The sequence below is a fragment of the Schistocerca gregaria genome, chromosome X (assembly GCF_023897955.1).
Source record: "Schistocerca gregaria isolate iqSchGreg1 chromosome X, iqSchGreg1.2, whole genome shotgun sequence".
Classification (NCBI taxonomy): Eukaryota; Metazoa; Arthropoda; class Insecta; order Orthoptera; family Acrididae; genus Schistocerca; species Schistocerca gregaria.
Window position 1 is genome coordinate 73,077,712 of NC_064931.1, and position 18,824 is coordinate 73,096,535.

An 18,824-nucleotide genomic window follows, 5' to 3' on the forward strand; every position below is an offset into this window, starting at 1 on the left:
CAGAACTCAAGAATAGGTCATATTAGTGTTTTATAAGCGGTCTCCTTTACAGATGAACCACATCTTCCCAAAGTTCTACCAATGAACCGAAGACGACTGTCCGCCTTCCCCACAACTACCATTACATGCTTGTCCCACTTCATATCGCTCTGCAATGTTACGCCCAAATATTTAATCGACGTGACTGTGTCAAGCGCTACACTACTAATGGAGTATTCAAACATTACGGGATTCTTTTTCCTATTCATTTGCATTAATTTACATTTATCTATATTTAGAGTTAGCTGCCAATCTTTACACCAATCACAAATCCTGTCCAACTCATCTTGTATCCTCCTACAGTCACTCAACGACGACACCTTCCCATACACCACAGCATCATCAGCAAACAGCCGCACATTGCTATCCACCCTATCCAAAAGAACATTTATGTAGATAGAAAACAACAGCTGACCTACCACACTTCCCTGGGGCACTCCAAATGATACCATCACCTCCGATGAACACTCACCATCGATGACAACGTACTCGCACTCTTTAATAGCACCATTGACCCTCTTGCTCACCTCCCACCCCCGTCGAAGCAAGGTATTGAGTCGAACAAACACGCCAGTTATGAAGCCGTATTTACACACTACAGGGACGTCAAATAGCTATAACGACATTTCACATTGCAGCGAACAGAAGACGAACGACTTTTATGATGAAATCTACGGCGAAGCTCTCGATTTGACCAGGTTTCTTGGACGAAAGGCGAGATCTGACAAAGTTCCCTACTACACAGTCAAATTTCTTTGACATAAATATTTGACATATCATCTTCGACAAAGGAATGTGATAGCGTAATACCGGCCTAAGACGAATTTCTCAACGCGACGGCAAGGGTTTGCAAGACACGGCGCGTGACAGAAGCGAGTTGTGTAACAGCGCAGGTAGGTGGGCCGCGCGCAGCTGTCGGCGACAGCGCGAAACACGCGGGCCGGCAGCGGCAGCGCGAAAATCTGCGGCGTTGTCGGCGTGCCCGGCCAGCGCACAATGCAAGTTGAACGACCGCGACACGTGCCGCCGACGCGCTCTCAGCTACACCGCCTGTCTTCTCAACATCTTCTCCTGCTTAACACCAACAGAAACTTTGCCCGCACTGTCGCTCAGTTATCAGAAAACAAAATAATGTGAACACCAATCTAATACAGCATACCGCCGCCTTTGACATCCAAATGAGCCCGAATTCTTTTGGGTAGCGATGAACCTCGATCTTTAGTCTTGGACACAAGATTTTGTACCTTTTCCTCCCACCGGAGCTGCTACATTTCCTCGAGAGATGCTGCAGGGAAATGAGCCCTTGTTTTTCCGATACGGGCCCCCAAGGCTGTATAATATTCGAGTCCTGCGGTTGTATATGCCAGGGAAGACACTTTATTATGTCCCGGTTTCGTCGAACCAACTTAGAGGTTTACAAGTCTTGTGAGTGGATGTATCATCACAGAGAGAAAGCAGTCACTCCTTTGGGAACATTATTATCAGCACCGAATGAACTTTATCGCTTTAAATGGTTTCAAAGACCGTACTAGTTATTTTTAACTCATTGTGATCACCGACAATATCGTTACGACCTCCTGAACTATTACTAAACCTCTAAAGCCATCGCAGGAGGAAGAAGACAGTCTAGATTTTCCATCTATGCTGCTGTTCTTGACACGCAAATCGACCTGCGGTAGGGAACAGCGTAAGCGTTGACTCGTCGAACCGCATCCATGTTTTCATTGGTTGATAGCTCGCGTTCAACGATATTGGCACTTCCTAAGTCTCTTCATTACATTCTGCTGGTTTACTAGAAGATTGTTAGTTGCATCTCTACCATTAATATTTTGTATATACCGTTTTGGTTGTGCTTTTTCGGTGACCCTAATCTGTTTAGGCAATGCCCAGCCGTCTCTTACGTGGTACGTCTTCTTATTAGGGGACATAATCGTCTTTAACACTCTCCTAGGCAAGTATAGCAATTATGCCATTATTATGTTTAGTAGACAGATTTTCTATGTACTTAGTAAGTTGTCACGGAAGTGGATAGTGTGTGTGAAATCTTATGGGACTTAACTGCTAAGGTCATCAGTCCCTAAGCTTAAACACTACTTAGCGTAAATTATCCTAAGGACAAATACACACACACGCATGCCCGAGGAAGGACTCTAACCTCCGCCGGGACCAGCCGTACAGTAGATGACTGCAGCGCCTAGACCGCTCCGCTAATCCCACGCGGCGGAAGTGGATAGCGTAGCCCTTTTACAGGCGCAGACGATTTGCAACTGGCCTCACAAACAGACTCACTAATAAGTGGGCATCGAGAATTTATTCCCTTTCGGCCTTTTAAATCTGTCAAAAATTGCAAATGACACTTTGATACGGAGTTCATATTGAACTGGAGGTCCCCCCCATGACTAAGTCAGTTCAAACGTCAAACGAAGGCAAGGGCATAATACCTCCAATAGCTCCATGCCAAGTAAAGCGCTATGGCACTCAAACCAACCTTCGCTTCGAGGATACCCGTAGTTAAGTCTATAAGGTGAAACATTCTGGTAGTAAATGTCAAAACAGATGTACTCGCGGTTCAGAAAACTTCCAGAGGAGTTATACTACTTGTAGAAGGGAAAAACAGTGGGCTACATCAGCGTGTCACCGCAATGCTACAATTCAGTCTCAAGACTTTCGTGTATGCCTTGGGAATAAGAGTGAGCTGCGTGTTGGACGGCAACTGGCTACAGTCCTTTTTATTGTTTCTCACTTCTTTCACTTTTTCATGCAAGAGATGTGGATAACGATCGGTCCACATCAGACCCATTAGAAATCAATATGCTCCCGATTTTCAGCTATATAGAAATGTACATATTAAAAGATTTTTAAAATAATATCGAAATAGCCTAAAATAACGATGTGAAGATTTACAGTGAGCATGGTGAGGTTGATGTGGTGAACGGCTGGTTGTGTGGTGACATTGATGTGGAGGCAGTTCTGCCAGTATTTGAAGATAACTATGGTAATGACTGCAATACCGATAACGTTCACGTCCACGTTGTTGACAGCTGATAACTAGCTACTGAAAACAGTGGCTGGGGCAAGGGATTCCTGGGGAGGGAACAGGTGGGGAGCTGCGGGGAGGAAGGGCATAGATATACTAGCACCCACACCCCCTCTTTAAGACAAAAATGTATATCAAAGTTACTTTGTAGACAGGGACTGCGATGTGGAACAAGTTGCTTGTACGATTACATTTAAACCCATACTCCTACAATTTTTTCCGTGTCTTTCTTATGATGGGTAGGGGGAAGCATCATGCCCGTGGTCCTGACAAAGTGATTTCGTAAGTGGAAGAGTAGTTTTTACAACTGGGGCTCAACGCGTTCCTTGTGTTTGCCTGTTTGAAAGTCTACTAAAATCGACGTAGGAGGCTCTGAAACTAGCTAAAGGAAACTGTGGTCAATACAAATCTATTAATTCGACCTGTTCAGTTTCTTTCGTATTTCTGTTTTGAAGGGAATGCATAGAATGACAACAGTGACGACCCTGATAAATTTCGAACAGACCATTTGCGATCGCACTATCTGCTTCATTTGGCTTCTCTGCATTTTATTACCTTAAATTATCGTTTAGAGACATTCTATTCAAAATGAATGACTCAAATGTTTTCTCTCCACAAAGGCGTTTTGATGTCGTCGAGCTAACAAGTGATCGCCTTTTTGGCTCTCTATAAGAACCAGTCTGACCATTCGCGGTGACGTTTGGAAACGAGTTTGTCTAGTTCCGTTTCCCTTCTTTTACTGTAACTTCTTTAAAAGTATTAATCGAAGTGTCCTAAAACTAATCTGTGAAAACAACAAAAGTTGACCATTTTATTATCTTTACGAGTTTTCTTTCAAACTTCCTAACGATAAATGGTTCAAATGGCTCTGAGCACTACGGGACTTAACTGCTGTGGTCATCAGTCTCCTAGAACTTAGAACTACTCAAACCTAACTAACCTAAGGACATCACACACATCCATGCCCGAGGCAGGATTCGAACCTGCGACCGTAGCGGTCGCGCGGTTCCAGGCTGATCCTAACGATAGTTTGCCTGGACAACGTGTGAGCGCAGACTCGTAAGGCGAGCTCCTACTATCTACCCTTGCCAACACGAGTTGCTAGAGATGTTTTAATCGATGAGTGTATTTTAGAGCATCCCAGTTTTGGCTCTCATGGCTGAACATCTGAAAGGAAGGAGGTTGGAGATTAACATCCTGCGACATCTTGGTTATTATAGACGGAGAAAGGCTTGGACAAGTTTGAGAAAGGGCCGGAAATCGGTCGTGCCCTTTGAAAGGAACCCTCCCGGCATTTGCCTAGAGCGATTTAGGAAAATCACGTAAAATGTAAATTTGGATGGCTCCACGTGGATCTGAACTGTCGCCCATCCAAATGCGAGCCCAGCGTGCTAACTGTACATTTGCTCCGATTTTACTACTTACTGGCAACAAGATGTTGGCAGGCTCTGCGAATTCATCCCTATCGCGGTATTGCAATGTACCTGCCTCTTGTGTTCCAGATGAGAGTTATGGTTGTGCTGCAGAGAAGAAACGATCCATCTGCCGTTCCTAATACGACTATGGTGCCAAAGCGCTACGTGTGAAGGAGGTGTTATATGATTCTTAAAGTTTTCCCGGCGTAATGAGTATTCCATGAGATTACGGACTTGCAGCCGAAAGACGTTGACGTCTTTCCAATTCATTTCGGCTCAAAAGCATTCAGCAATCTTTATGCGAGTTTCACACTGTGTAAAATGACCACAGTCATAAAGTATATGTATTATCACACAACTTTTTAACAGAAAATATAGGAAACTCACGACTGAAATTTTACTGTAACATATATGGGTGTAAAACGAAGGAAATTGTATCTGCTCAAGGCATAGTCCTTCTCCAAAAAATATTTATTGAAAGCTACCACGGACACAAAAGTGAGATGTATATTGAGCTGTCATAAAATTTCAGCTCAATCTCACGTAGTTCTTTCTAGTGTTTCAGGTAGCCTTCTGACGAAGTCCTTGCTGAAGGAAACATTGGTCCATAGTTAAAATTGTACAACTGTAGATTGCAGAAATAAATATTAAACAGTACTACGGGTCAAGAGAAGTTAGTGGAATTTCTATGTCGAGCTGCGCAGCTGGCATTTCTGTCTGTAGATGAGCTCCTTCCAACCTTATTTTTACGTAACCTGTGTGAATTTGAACAGAAATGTTAATCTTCATTGAGCAAACGAGCCGAAACTCATTTAAAGACCTTCGAAAGTAGTAAAACTCTTCAGTTTCTGTATTAAAAATGGAACTTGTTGATATCAGCATTTGTCTTACGTAATTCATAAGGCTATTCACTGTTTTTTGCTTTAGTCAAAGATAATACACCTATGTAATTTGAGATGACATGGCACATGTCCACAAGAATTTATTACACAGCTTAAAGTGTTAAAACAATATTGCAAATTAAAGACGGCATCGTGCTGCTGAATCATATACCAAATTATTTTCTTAAATAAAAAAAAACTAATGTAAGGCACTTGATTGTATAGAGTTGTTCGTAAATATGAAAGAAACAGGAGCCATGCGATATGTATGATTAAAAAGATAAGGAACTTCCTTTTCTTTTCGCGTAGCACCTGGTAATGGATTTTGAAGATAGGAAAGCTACACAGATAGCTAACAGATAGTCTATGTCATTTATTGCATCTTGGGAACGAAAATGACGTCACAATTCTAGAATGTAATTGTCCTTGGTTCTTCTTTAATGTCGTGTCAAGTAGTGAAAGAATTGATTAGGATTTGGAATGACATGCGCAATTTCTGTGTATCCAATAGCAACGACTGGAAAACCGTGGCCTGGTCAGATGAGTCCCGACTTCACTTGTTAAGGGCTGATGGTATTGTTCGAGTGTGGTGCAGACCCCACAAAGCCACGGAATCAAGTTGTCAACAAGACACTGTGTAAGCTGCTGGTGGCTGCATAATGGTATGGGCTGTGTTCCCATGGAATTGACTGCGTCCTCTGGTCCAACTGCACCGAGCACTAACTGGAAATATTTATGTTCGGCAACTTTGAGACCGTTTGCAGCCATTCACGGACTTCATGTTCCCAACAACGACGTCATCGGGCCACAATTGTACGCGATTGGTTTGAAGAACGTTCTGGACAATTAAGCCTGTGATTTGGGTATCCAGATCGCCCGACATGAATATAATCTAACATTTATGGGACATAATCGTGAGGTCAGTTGGTGCACAAAATCTTGCACTGGTGACGTTTTCGCAATTACCGGAAGCTGTAGAGGCATCATGGCTCCATATTTCTGCAGGCCACTTCCAACGACGTGTTGAGTTCATGCCACGTGGAGATGCTGCACGATGCCGGGCAAAAGGAGGGCTGACAGTATTAGGAGGTATACCAAGACTCTGTCACCCCAGTGTATTTTATTGTAGTGAAATCCTTAGACCAGTAGTTAGCGCTATTACAGTTACTCATGTTATACAGAGTGGTCCATTGATCGTGACTGGGCAAATATCTCACGAAATACGCCTCAAACGAAAAAATTACAAAGAACGAAACTTGTCTAGCTTGAAGGGGGAAACCAGATGGCGCTAAGGTTGGCCCGCTAGATGGCGCTGCCATACGTCAAACAGCTATCAACTGCGTTTTTTTTTTTTTTTTAAATACGAGCCCCCATTATTTATTACATATTCGTGTAGAACGTAAATAAATATGAATGTCTTAGTTGGACTACTTTTTTCGATAAAATGGGGGTCAATTATCCTTCCTGCCATAATGCCGCACCACACATTAACCCGCCAAGGTCGCTGATGTTCCACTTGTCGCAGCCATCGTGGATTTTCCGTTGCCCAATAGTGCATGTTATGCCGGTTTACGTTACCGCTGTTGGTGAATGACGCTTCGTCGCTAAATAGAACGCGTGCAAAAAATCTGTCATCGTCCCGTAATTTCTCTTGTGCCCAGTGTCAGAACTGTACACGACGTTCAAAGCCGTCGCCATGCAATTCCTGGTGCATATAAATATGGTATGTGTGCAATCGATTTTGATGTAGCATTCTCAACACCGACGTTTTTGAGATCCCGGATTCTCGCGCAATTTGTCTGCTACTGATGTGCGGATTAGCCGCGACAGCAGCTGATACACCTACTAGGGCATCATCATTTGTTGCAGCTCGTGGCTGACGTTTCACATGTGGCTGAACACTTCCTGTTTCCTTAAATAACGTAACTATTCGGCGAACGGTCCGGACACTTGGATGATGTCGTCCAGGATACCGAGCAGCATACATAGCACACGCCCTTTGCGCATTTTGATCACAATAGCCATACATCAATACGATATCGACCTTTTCCGCAATTGGTAAACGGTGCATTTTAACACGGGTAATGTATCACGAAGCAAATACCGTCCGCATTGGCGGAACGTTAGGTGATACCACGTACTTATACGTTTGTGACTATTACAGCGCGATCTATCACAAAGCAAAAAAAGTGGTCAAACTAAAACATTCACATTTCTTTACGAACTACACGAATATGTAATGAAAATGGGGGTTCCTATTTTTAAAAAACGCAGTTAATATCCGTTTGACCTATGGCAGCGCCATCTAGCGGGCCAACTATAGCGTCATCTGGTTACCCTCTTCAGGCTAGACGAGTTTCGTTCTTTGTAGTTTTTTCGTTTGAGGCTTATTTTGTGAGATATTTGGCTCGGTCACTATCAATGGACCTCCCTATATACGAGAAACATATTCGTCCAAAAATTACCACAATATTTCGAGAACTGTGGATTACATGTTGTGAAAAGAGAGTTGCGATTCCAATGTAAACAACTGATAATAATTAATGAAAGACCCCGCTTATACGGTATTAAGGGTTCTAAATACAGGGGCCCTCTTAATAGATCTTTGTGTAACAGGGAAGCAGGTTGGGAACATACGGGGTCGTTAAAATTAAACATCTCTATTCTACACGTTATAAAACGGAAACTAATTACCGTGCGAGTACCAAACTTGGTAGCATTAATGTCCAGAGTATGTGGTACATGATTTCCATGCGTCACCATCCAGTTCCAACTATGGTCACCAAGTGCCGTGATCAGTCATCGTGATTCGTAGTCTCTCACACCTGACCAATTTCAGTGCACTTGTTGACCTGTCAACAGGAGATTGGGCAAAAGGAGCAGGGTATTACTGGTGAGCACTGTTAACAGCAATGCTCCAGCTGCACTTCGAGAATATCGCCGGCTCAAAGGACTGCGGAAGGGTCCTCTTCCTCCACCTGATTTACAGAGCGTGGTGAAGAAGTTCGAACCAACTGGAGAACTGGGTGTCGCTCCGGGAAGGGGCTGACGACCGGTTGCACCACAGGTGGTTGATCAAATCGCTGTTGCTATGGCAGACAACGCTGCGCGGAGTCCCCGCTCGTCAGGCAGTGCGCGTGCTGTGTCACTACACTTGAACATCCCGTGGTCCACTGTACGGAAGGTGCTTCGAACCATTCTCAAATGGTATCCGTAAAAGATCCATATCGTACAGCAGCTTGCACCAGGACGCACAACGACGAGTTGCTTGAAGTTGACGTGGGCTGGCCGTGAACCATCCTATGGACAAAACTGCCGAGGTAGGGACCTTGACTCACATTCACTACACAGAGGAACTTCATGCACAGTGACTGGTCACCGTATGGTGTAGCTTCATGGCTACGTTCATCGTTTGCCCATTGTTTTCTGAGCAGGTTGTCGCTCAAGGACCAAGACGTGAAGTGTGACTGGCCAGTGTTCTACATCTACATCTACATCTACATCTACATCCATACTCCGCAAGCCACCTGACGGTGTGTGGCGGAGGGTACCCTGAGTACCTCTATCGGTTCTCCCTTCTATTCCAGTCTCGTATTGTACGTGGAAAGAAGGATTGTCGGTATGCTTCTGTGTGGGCTCTAATCTCTCTGATTTTATCCTCATGGTCTCTTCGCGAGATATACGTAGGAGGGAGCAATATACTGCTTGACTCATCGGTGAAGGTATGTTCTCGAAACTTTAACAAAAGCCCGTACCGAGCTACTGAGCGTCTCTCCTGCAGAGTCTTCCACTGGAGTTTATCTATCATCTCCGTAACGCTTTCGCAATTACTAAATGATCCTGTAACGAAGCGCGCTGCTCTCCGTTGGATCTTCTCTATCTCTTCTATCAACCCTACCTGGTGCGGATCCCACACTGCTGAGCAGTATTCAAGCATTGGGCGAACAAGCGTACTGTAACCTACTTCCTTTGTTGTCGGATTGCATTTCCTTAAGATTCTTCCAATTAATCTCAGCCTGGCATCTGCTTTACCGACGATCAACTTTATATGATCATTCCATTTTAAATCACTCCTAATGAGTACTCCCAGATAATTTATGGAATTAACTGCTTCCAGTTGCTGACCTGCTGTTTTGTAGCTAAATGATAAGGGACCTATCTTTCTATGTATTCGCATCACATTACACTTGTCTACATTGAGATTCAATTGCCATTCCGTGCACCATGCGTCAATTCGCTGCAGATCCTCCTGCATTTCAGTACAATTTTCCATTGTTGCAACCTCTCGATACACCACAGCATCATCTGCAAAAAGCCTCAGTGAACTTCCGATGTCATCCACCAGGTCATTTATGTATATTGTGAATAGCAACGGTCCTATGACACTCCCCTGCGGCACACCTGAAATCACTCTTACTTCGGAAGACTTCTCTCCATTGAGAATGACGTGCTGCGTTCTGTTATCTAGGAACTCCTCAATCCCATCACACAATTGATCTGATAGTCCGTATGCTCTTACGTTGTTCATTAAACGACTGTGGGGAACTGTGTCAAACGCCTTGCGGAAGTCAAGAAACACGGCATCTACCTGTGAACCCGTGTCTAAGGCCCTCTGAGTCTTGTGAACGAATAGCGAGAGCTGGATTTCACACGACCGTCTTTTTCGAAACCCATGCTGATTCCTACAGAGTAGATTTCTAGTCTCCAGAAAAGACATTATACTCGAACATAATACGTGTTCCAAAATTCTACAACTGATCGACGTTAGAGATATAGGTCTATGGTTCTGCACATCTGTTTGACGTCCCTTCTTGAAAACGGGGATGACCTGTGCCCTTTTCCAATCCTTTGGAAAGCTTCGCTCTTCTAGAGACCTACGGTACACCGCTGCAAGAAGGGGGGCAAGTTCCTTCGCGTACTCTGTGTAAAATCGAACTGGTATTCCATCAGGACCAGCGGCCTTTCCTCTTTTGAGCGATTTTAATTGTTTCTCTATCCCTCTGTCGTCTATTTCGATATCTACCATTTTGTCAACTGTGCGACAATCTAGAGAAGGAACTACAGTGCAGTCTTCCTCTATGAAACAGCTTTGGAAGAAGACATTTAGTAATTCGGCCTTTAGTCTGTCATCCTCTGTTTCAGTACCATTTTGGTCACAGAGTGTCTGGACATTTTGTTTTGATCCACCTACCGCTTTGACATAGGACCAAAATTTCTTAGGATTTTCTGCCAAGTCAGTACATAGAACTTTACTTTCGAATTCATTGAAAGCCTCTCGCATAGCCCTCCTCACACTACATTTCGCTTCGCGTAATTTTTGTTTGTCTGCAAGGCTTTGGCTACGTTTATATTTGCTGTGAAGTTCCCTTTGCTTCCGCAGCAGTTTTCTAACTCGGTTGTTGTACCACGGTGGCTCTTTCCCATCTCTTACGATCCTGCTTGGCACATACTCATCTAACGCATATTGTACCATGGTTTTGAACTTTGTCCACTGATCCTCAACACTGTCTGTACTTGAGACAAAACTTTCGTGTTGAGCTGTCAGGTACTCTGTAATCTGGTTTTTGTCACTTTTGCTAAACAGAAAAATCTTCCTACCTTTTTTAATATTTCTATTTACGGCTGAAATCATCGATGCAGTAACCGCTTTATGATCGCTGATTCCCTGTTCTGCATTAACTGATTCAAATAGTTCGGGTCTGTTTGTCACCAGAAGGTCTAATATGTTATCGCCACGAGTCGGTTTTCTGTTTAACTGCTCAAGGTAGTTTTCAGATAAAGCACTTAAAAATATTTCACTAGATTCTTTGTCCCTGCCACCCGTTATGAACGTCTGAGTCTCCCAGTCTATATCCGGCAAATTAAAATCTCCACCCAGAACTATAACATGGTGGGGAAATCTACTCGAAATATTTTCCAAATTATTCTTCAGGTGCTGAGCCACAACAGCTGCTGAGCCCGGGGGCCTATAGAGACATCCAATTACCATGTCTGAGCCTGCTTTAACTGTGACCTTCACCCAAATCATTTCACAATTCGAATCTCCGTCAATTTCCTTCGATACTATTGCACTTCTTATCGCTATAAACACGCCTCCCCCTTCACTGTCCAGCCTATCTCTGCGGTATACATTCCAATCCGAGTTTAGCATTTCATTACTGTTTACGTCTGGTTTCAGCCAACTTTCTGTTCCTAGTACTATATGGGCGTTGTGACCGTTTATTAATGAGAGCAGTTCTGGGACCTTTCTATAGACGCTCCTGCAGTTTACTATAAGCACATTAATATTGTTATTCCTTGTTGCATTTTGCCTACTGCCTTGCCGCGTCTCAGGAGGCGTCTTGTCGGGCCTAGGGAGGGAATTCTCTAACCTAAAAAAACCCCATGTGCACTCCACACGTACTCCGCTACCTTCGTAGCCGCTTCCGGCGTGTAGTGCACGCCTGACCTATTCAGGGGGACCCTACATTTCTCCACCCGATAGCGGAGGTCGAGAAATTTGCACCCCAGCTCTCCGCAGAATCGTCTGAGCCTCTGGTTTAAGCCTTCCACTCGGCTCCAAACCAGTGGATCAAATCGCTGTTGCTATGGCAGACAACGCTGCGCAGAGTCCCCGCTCGTCAGGCAGTGCGCGTGCTGTGTCACTACACTTGAACATCCCGTGGTCCACTGTACGGAAGGTGCTTCGAACCATTCTCAAATGGTATCCGTAAAAGATCCATATCGTACAGCAGCTTGCACCAGGACGCACAACGACGAGTTGCTTGAAGTTGACGTGGGCTGGCCGTGGACCATCCTATGGACAAAACTGCCGAGGTAGGGACCTTGACTCACATTCACTACACAGAGGAACTTCATGCACAGTGACTGGTCACCGTATGGTGTAGCTTCATGGCTACGTTCATCGTTTCCCATTGTTTTCTGAGCAGGTTGTCGCTCAAGGACCAAGACGTGAAGTGTGACTGGCCAGTGTTACTGTGATATGCTTTTCCAGCATGCCATACCCTCCCTACAGGACAGAGACGCATTAAACTCAACAGTTTTCATGAAAGATGAGCCCCACCGCACATCGCTCGTAAAGTTCACTTGCTTCTCCGAAACACATTTGAAAATTCTCCAATTATCAGCTGATCGTTTCCAAATGCTTGGCTGGCACGATCATCTAATCTCACTTCTTTTGATTTCTGGTTGTGGGGCTACCTTAAGAACGAAGTTTACCAGGGGAACATTCACACAAGTGGTGATCTGTAGCGCCGCATACGGAGAAAGGTAATCAGCATATTTGCGGACATGCTTCGTTATGCTGTGCAGAATGCGACGCTGTGCTTTCAGACTCTTCTGCACACTGATGGGCTCCATGTTGAACCCCTTTTGTAGCAGTAATGGTACCGATATGTAATGACACGGTGTACCGTTGCAACACATTAAACGATTTCGACTGAAATGCATTGTTTCTCTCCCCCATGCCCTTGACATTAATGCTACCAAGTTTGGTACTCGTACGGCAATTAGTTTCCGTGTTATAACGTGTTAAACAGGGAAAGTTTAATTATAACCACCCGATATAATCATCGAATTGCTTACGAAGAGTGAAAGTTGCTTCTAAGCTGTCTGGCGTGGACTTAGCTCATTTCGCCTGGGATCCATACCTGGCAGGACGTCTCGTGTCAACTAGGGGACACCTCACACGTTCCAGTGTACTTCTCAGATGTACCCTCAAAGGTTTACCTACACAAATGTGGGGCGCACATATGCTACGGTTCACCTGACAGGTTTCCAACTTTAAGTGGGAGCACGGCTTCGATTTCTTCCGCCAATGTTGTGCAAACTGATTCTCGATTTTCTGTCAATTACGGTACATCTTGTATTTAAACTTGCTATAAACAATGTTCAGTGAATTCCTCAGTTATGTTGTTATTTTACGGCTTACCGTGCTAGTAAAGGAATACATTATCTCAAAAGTAAAGAACACAACTAACTGCACTATAAAAACTAGCACAACACAAACAATAGAACTAACTTTTGAACTTTTAACGGCCTGAATCGAAGACAAAGGCAAACGGAGAGCCCTAAACCCGAAATCTGTGCTGGCGACTCACATTCACACCCCGCTATAGGCAGCTGCTGCTCAGGTACAAAGAACCGAATTTCGATACTTTTCCGGTCGACACTACATTCGTGCCCACCCACAAAGATTTGGTGTCACACACGCCCCGGTTCACCTGTGCAGGTACAGCTGAGGCTCTACAGCTTTGTAATAATAATCAAGCTTTTCGTGAGACATAGCGCATTACAGACAGGAACACACACTTAAGTTGGGAATTTTCGTCTCAGAGAGATGCATAACTAGGACCGATTCAGAAAATATCGTTATCATGAAACGCAACTGCATCTTCATTCACACAAAGTAATGAGTACTATCGATATGGGATGTCAAGCTGATTCCGTATTTCCAGATGCCATTCCTCATAAGTGGCTTCTAATGAAGTTGCGTGACTATGGAGTATCGTCTGGATTGGCGAGTTTCTATAAAAATGGCCACAGTTAGTAGTAATTGCCGGGAAGTTATCTAGTGAAACCGAAGTGATGTTTGGGGTTTCCCAACGAAGTCTTATAGACCTTCTTCTGTTCTTCATTTAGGAGAAAATTGGATCAACGCTCTCAGATTTGTGCAGTTTATGCTCTCGTTTATCGTCTAGTACAGTTACCACAAGATGAAAACGAATTGGAAAGTGATTTAGACAAGAAATCTGCATGGTGAAAAAAGTGGCAATTGACCCTAAACGTTAAAAACTGCGAGGCCTTCCACACGAGTACCGAAAAATTCCGTTAAATCTCTTTTACATGCTAAATCACACAAATTTATAGGTTGTCGATTCAACTAAATATGTAGGGATTGCAATTACGAAGAACTTAAATCAGCACCACCGTACTGTAAGTTTTGCGGGGAAGGCGAACCAAACACTACGTTTTACTCGCAGAACAGTTACAAGATGCAACAAATGTACTACAGAGATTGCCTACGATACGTTTGACGTGTTCGATTGGAGTACTACGGCGCGGTGTAAGATTATTAACAGATAGAAAATACGGAGGACATTAAAAAAAAGTCCAGAGAAGGGCAGCCCGTTTTGTATTAGGTCTATCGGGAAATAGTGGAAAGTGTGACACGGATATGATAAAGGAGTTCAGGTGGCAACCGTAAAAACAAGAGCGCATTTAGTTGCGAAGATATCTTTTCACGAAATTTCAGTCACCAAGTTTCTCCACCGAATAATAAAATACGTTGTTCACTTCCCTCTACATAGGGAGTAATGACCACCGTAATAAAATGAGAGAAATCGGAGCTCGCACGGAAAGATTAGGTGTTTATTTTTAACACGCTCTTTCCGAGAATGAACGGTGGAAAAATGGTCTGATCGTGCCTCTATAAAAGGCTTGCAGAACACTTAAGTGGGAGTTACAGAGTAATCGTGTAAGCGTAGATGTCTCTAGGGAGCAGGAGTCTAAATGCAAGCCTACAAAATGTAGCCATCCGTCAGAAAATCAAAACCGCGGATGAAATACATTTTTTAAAAACTATGTTTGCGTTGACTTGCAAATAGACACCAACTGATGAGAAGTCCAATGAACGTGTGAAGAGGAGCTCATGAAGGAGCTACAAAAGTCAGATGACTCGGGGGCTACCAGAGGCAGGTCAGTCCCGTGGACTCGACAATAAAATCGACAAAACTAAATGTTTCTAAAGCCTACGCTACGATAACAATTCAGAATTTGTGGAAACAGGAAAGGTGCAACAAAATTATAACTGGTCTCCTTGACAACGTTCGAAGTCTAAGAAGAAGATTCTGCTAACAGATTGCAGGCATGAGGAAGTCATAGGCTTACAGATGTAGGAAGCATTAGGCAGGTAGTACGGAGTCGTCAGTGTTTAAGAAAACTGTAGTGCTTAGTAGACTTATGAGCAATTTAGAAGGATTTTATTCTAGCATATCAGGTAATAATAGTCGAGGGGCTGAAAACAGTCTCTGTAAGGACTAGGGAATCAAAGTGGCTTCGCCAGTATTGATGCACTCGCGTCACTAATGTTTATATTGTGGAGCGGTTTCGGTGATGCCTGTTTACAAGTTTTCGGAACTCCAACCTAACAATCCTAGTACAAGTACTCCCCTAAGTGATTACTGATAACTACTTACTCAAAACTAACCGCAGCAATCCATTAGTGAACAATATAAAAGAAGTACATTGCGCTTGACAACACTCTGCTAATCATCGTAAAGAGAAGTATGAACTATTCTATAGGTGCTGTTTTTGATAGGCAACCAACAAAACTAAAATCTGTGACTGACAAATCCCAGACTGAAAAAGGTTTATTGTTGAACATTCCTTTTATTGGGTACTAAATGTTTCTGCATTTCAGGGCCATTCGATGTAAAGCGTTACTTACAAATACCGCCGACTTTTCAATTTTTTGTTTTTTGTCGGCAGTCAGAGAGTTATGTAATAAGTTATTCCATGATCGAGTACCTTTGGATCGAATGGCCCCATGGTAATTGAAAAAAAAATAATGCAAAAAGATCGCGGAAAGCGGTTTTTGACGAAATTCACGAATTTAAGATGTAAGAGCACATAAGAAGAGAGATATTCCTCCGTACTTGATGGGAGAGTACCGTTGTGAATGGACAATACTGATTTGTCTCTATGCTTGGTGGCACTCCAAGAGAACAGTGCGTTTTGAGGACAGATTTAGCAGAGTAGCCCCGTGGCGTTGCCACAGCGCTCAGAGTGGCAGCAGTAGCTGCAGCACGTAGCGCGGACTTACCGCAACGCCGCTGTTCGTGTCGATGTGACGGAGAGCACAGCTCCAGCAGTTGACGAAAGGGGAGCCAGGAGCTCCAACGTGCGCTAATTGTGGTGGCAGGCACGTGGCGAGCTGGCTAGAAGCCGCCTCCGACGAGCAGCTGCGGGCGTCCTCAGGGCAGAGAGGCGGCTGCGACACGGCATTCACGAGCTCCCTGCAAATCATGCGAGATGGCCACGTGCACAACAGCCGCAATCTACCAACGGTACTCTATCAAAATTATTAAACTTTTATTTGCGATCCCCTCCCAAATAAATCAAAAGCGCTCTGTGCTAAGCACTGATGCAAACAACTTCTTCTGATTATACAAAAACTCTATAGCGTGTTTCACAATTCATGTTACACACTTCCAGAGGTTGAATAGGGGACTTAGTAGACCAAATTTTACACAGGAACCCATGTCCGGAAACGACATCCAACGACGCTATTGAGCGTCAAAGCTATAGGCGCTAACGACTGTAAATAAATGTACGTACAGGGTGATTCCATTACGATGATACGAACTTTCGAGGATGATTGCGGAGGATAAATGTGTCAATCTGAGGTAAGGATCCCTATACCGGAAACGAACGAGTCTAAATTATAAGCGAAAACCGTTCTGATATCTCTGACAGCCAGTGGCGTTGTTGCTAAGACTGTAGGTAGGCAACATTCAGATGTGGTAGTGTGGACCAAACAAAGAAAAAAATATCTAGTAAACATGAGTTCTAAAAAGCATATCTGAGGAACTATGAATACTACTTCATGAGAGCAGATGTGTCTCACACTAACGAAGATGAAGAGCTCAGACCTGCTCAGGTATGCATTTTCGTGCCCATGTTTACTGAACATAATTTCTTGTCTTCGTCGATACTGCCACCTCTGAAAGTTGCATACCAAAATTCTTAACAACAGCAGTAGCAGTACATGTATTCTATTCCATTATCAGAGGTATCAGAATGATTTTCACTTGCAACATTCGACTCATTCATTTACGCACGAGGGACCCTTACCTCAAATTTTACAATTATCCATATCCATCATCCTTCAAAATTTGTAACATCATCACGGAATCACCCTGTATATAGATACATTTACAGGCGCCGGCATCTATAACATTGACATGGGTGCCTACGTAAACCCTGATCTACTCGGTTCCCTATACAACGTCTAGAAGTGAGTAACACGAATTACGAAATACCCTATATCACAAATTATTGTAGGGATTTTTATACGGTTTTACTAACACATAGACTGATTCATCACTCAGGTACACCAGAGAAGTCGTCCGACAGATAGTTAATGCAATCCATGCGACGCAGGGGCGGGATCCTGTTTCTCTATATTTCATTGTTATCATTGTGCTAAAATCTTAGGCATCGGTGGCACGTTAAATATGCGAAGTGAGGGAAAATTATTCTTTTGGTGGGGGAGGAGGAGGAGGAGGGAGAGAGACTGTGGAAAACAGTAATTTCCTCCCCCCCCCCCCAAAAAAAAAAGTTAACGATACCTGGACCTGTGGCTTTCGATCAGCTGAAATTGTTTTAAGTTCGAACGTGCAAGGTTTTATAAGGGGAAAATGCTAGTAATTGCCTACCTACTGTGTCTGTATCTAATTTAAACAGTTACTTAGACGTATCGCAGCGTATTTTGACCAGACGGAAATGACAATCAAACACAAGAGAGCTCATTAGGCCATTACTTACCATAATCTGAGAACAGAAAGTAGAGGCATACGATATTGCAATGCCTGTGTTATTCTGATTACGATGCAAAGTTCCTTTGGACGTGTATGCATGTCCAAAGAAACCGGCACTGTGGCGACTGCAGCCGTTATGAAATACGTTAACGACGCTGGGTGTGAGGCGCCTTGACACGGTTCGCGCAGAGTTAAAGTTAGATTAAGTAGTGTGTAAGTCTCGGGACCAATGACCTCTGCAGTTTGGACCCATAGGAACTTAGCAAGAAGAAGTACATTAAATGTATTCGCAATTGCGAATGACAAGCATCAGCTGTAGAATGGAGCGAAGACAATGAAAATTTGTGCCGGACTGGGAATGGAACCCTGATTTTCCGCTTATCGCAAGAGGTCGCCTTACCCTTTTTTTATTTACACCATAAGTCAGTCTAATCTAAAAGCCGTAAATTCAACTATATACTAAGGTATTACACTTACGAACAGCTTAAATTGGAAGCCAACACATAGAAAATGTTGTGGGGAAGCTAACCAAAGACTGCGTCTTGTTGCCAGTACACTTGGAAATGTAACAGATCAAGTAAGGAGACTGTCTACACTACGCTTGTCCGTCCTCTTTTAGAATACGGCTGTGCGGTGTGGGATCCTTACCAGATAGGACTGGCGGAGTACATCGACAAAGTTCAAAGAAGGGCAGCACATTTTGTATTATCGCGAAATATGGGACAGAGTGTCGCAGAAATGATACAGGATTTGGGCTGGACATCATTAAAAGAAACGAGTTTTTCGTTGCGACGGAATCTTCTCACGAAGTTCCAATTACCAACTTTCTCCTCCGAATGCGAAAATATTTCGTTGGCACCGACCTACATAGGGAGAAACGATCACCACAATAAAATAAGGGAAATCAGCGCTA

The 18,824-nt window shown here is 43.7% G+C and overlaps 1 protein-coding gene across 1 annotated transcript in view; it reads right to left on the minus strand.

Moving 5' to 3' along the window:
- The window catches only part of LOC126298634 (uncharacterized), a 210,460-nt gene that overhangs the window by 147,829 nt on the left and 43,807 nt on the right, over window positions 1-18,824 (minus strand). Inside the window, exon 2 of the mRNA XM_049990041.1 lies at window positions 16,195-16,387. The gene's annotated coding sequence lies outside the window, so the exon portion shown is untranslated. The remainder of the gene's footprint in view (window positions 1-16,194; window positions 16,388-18,824) is intronic.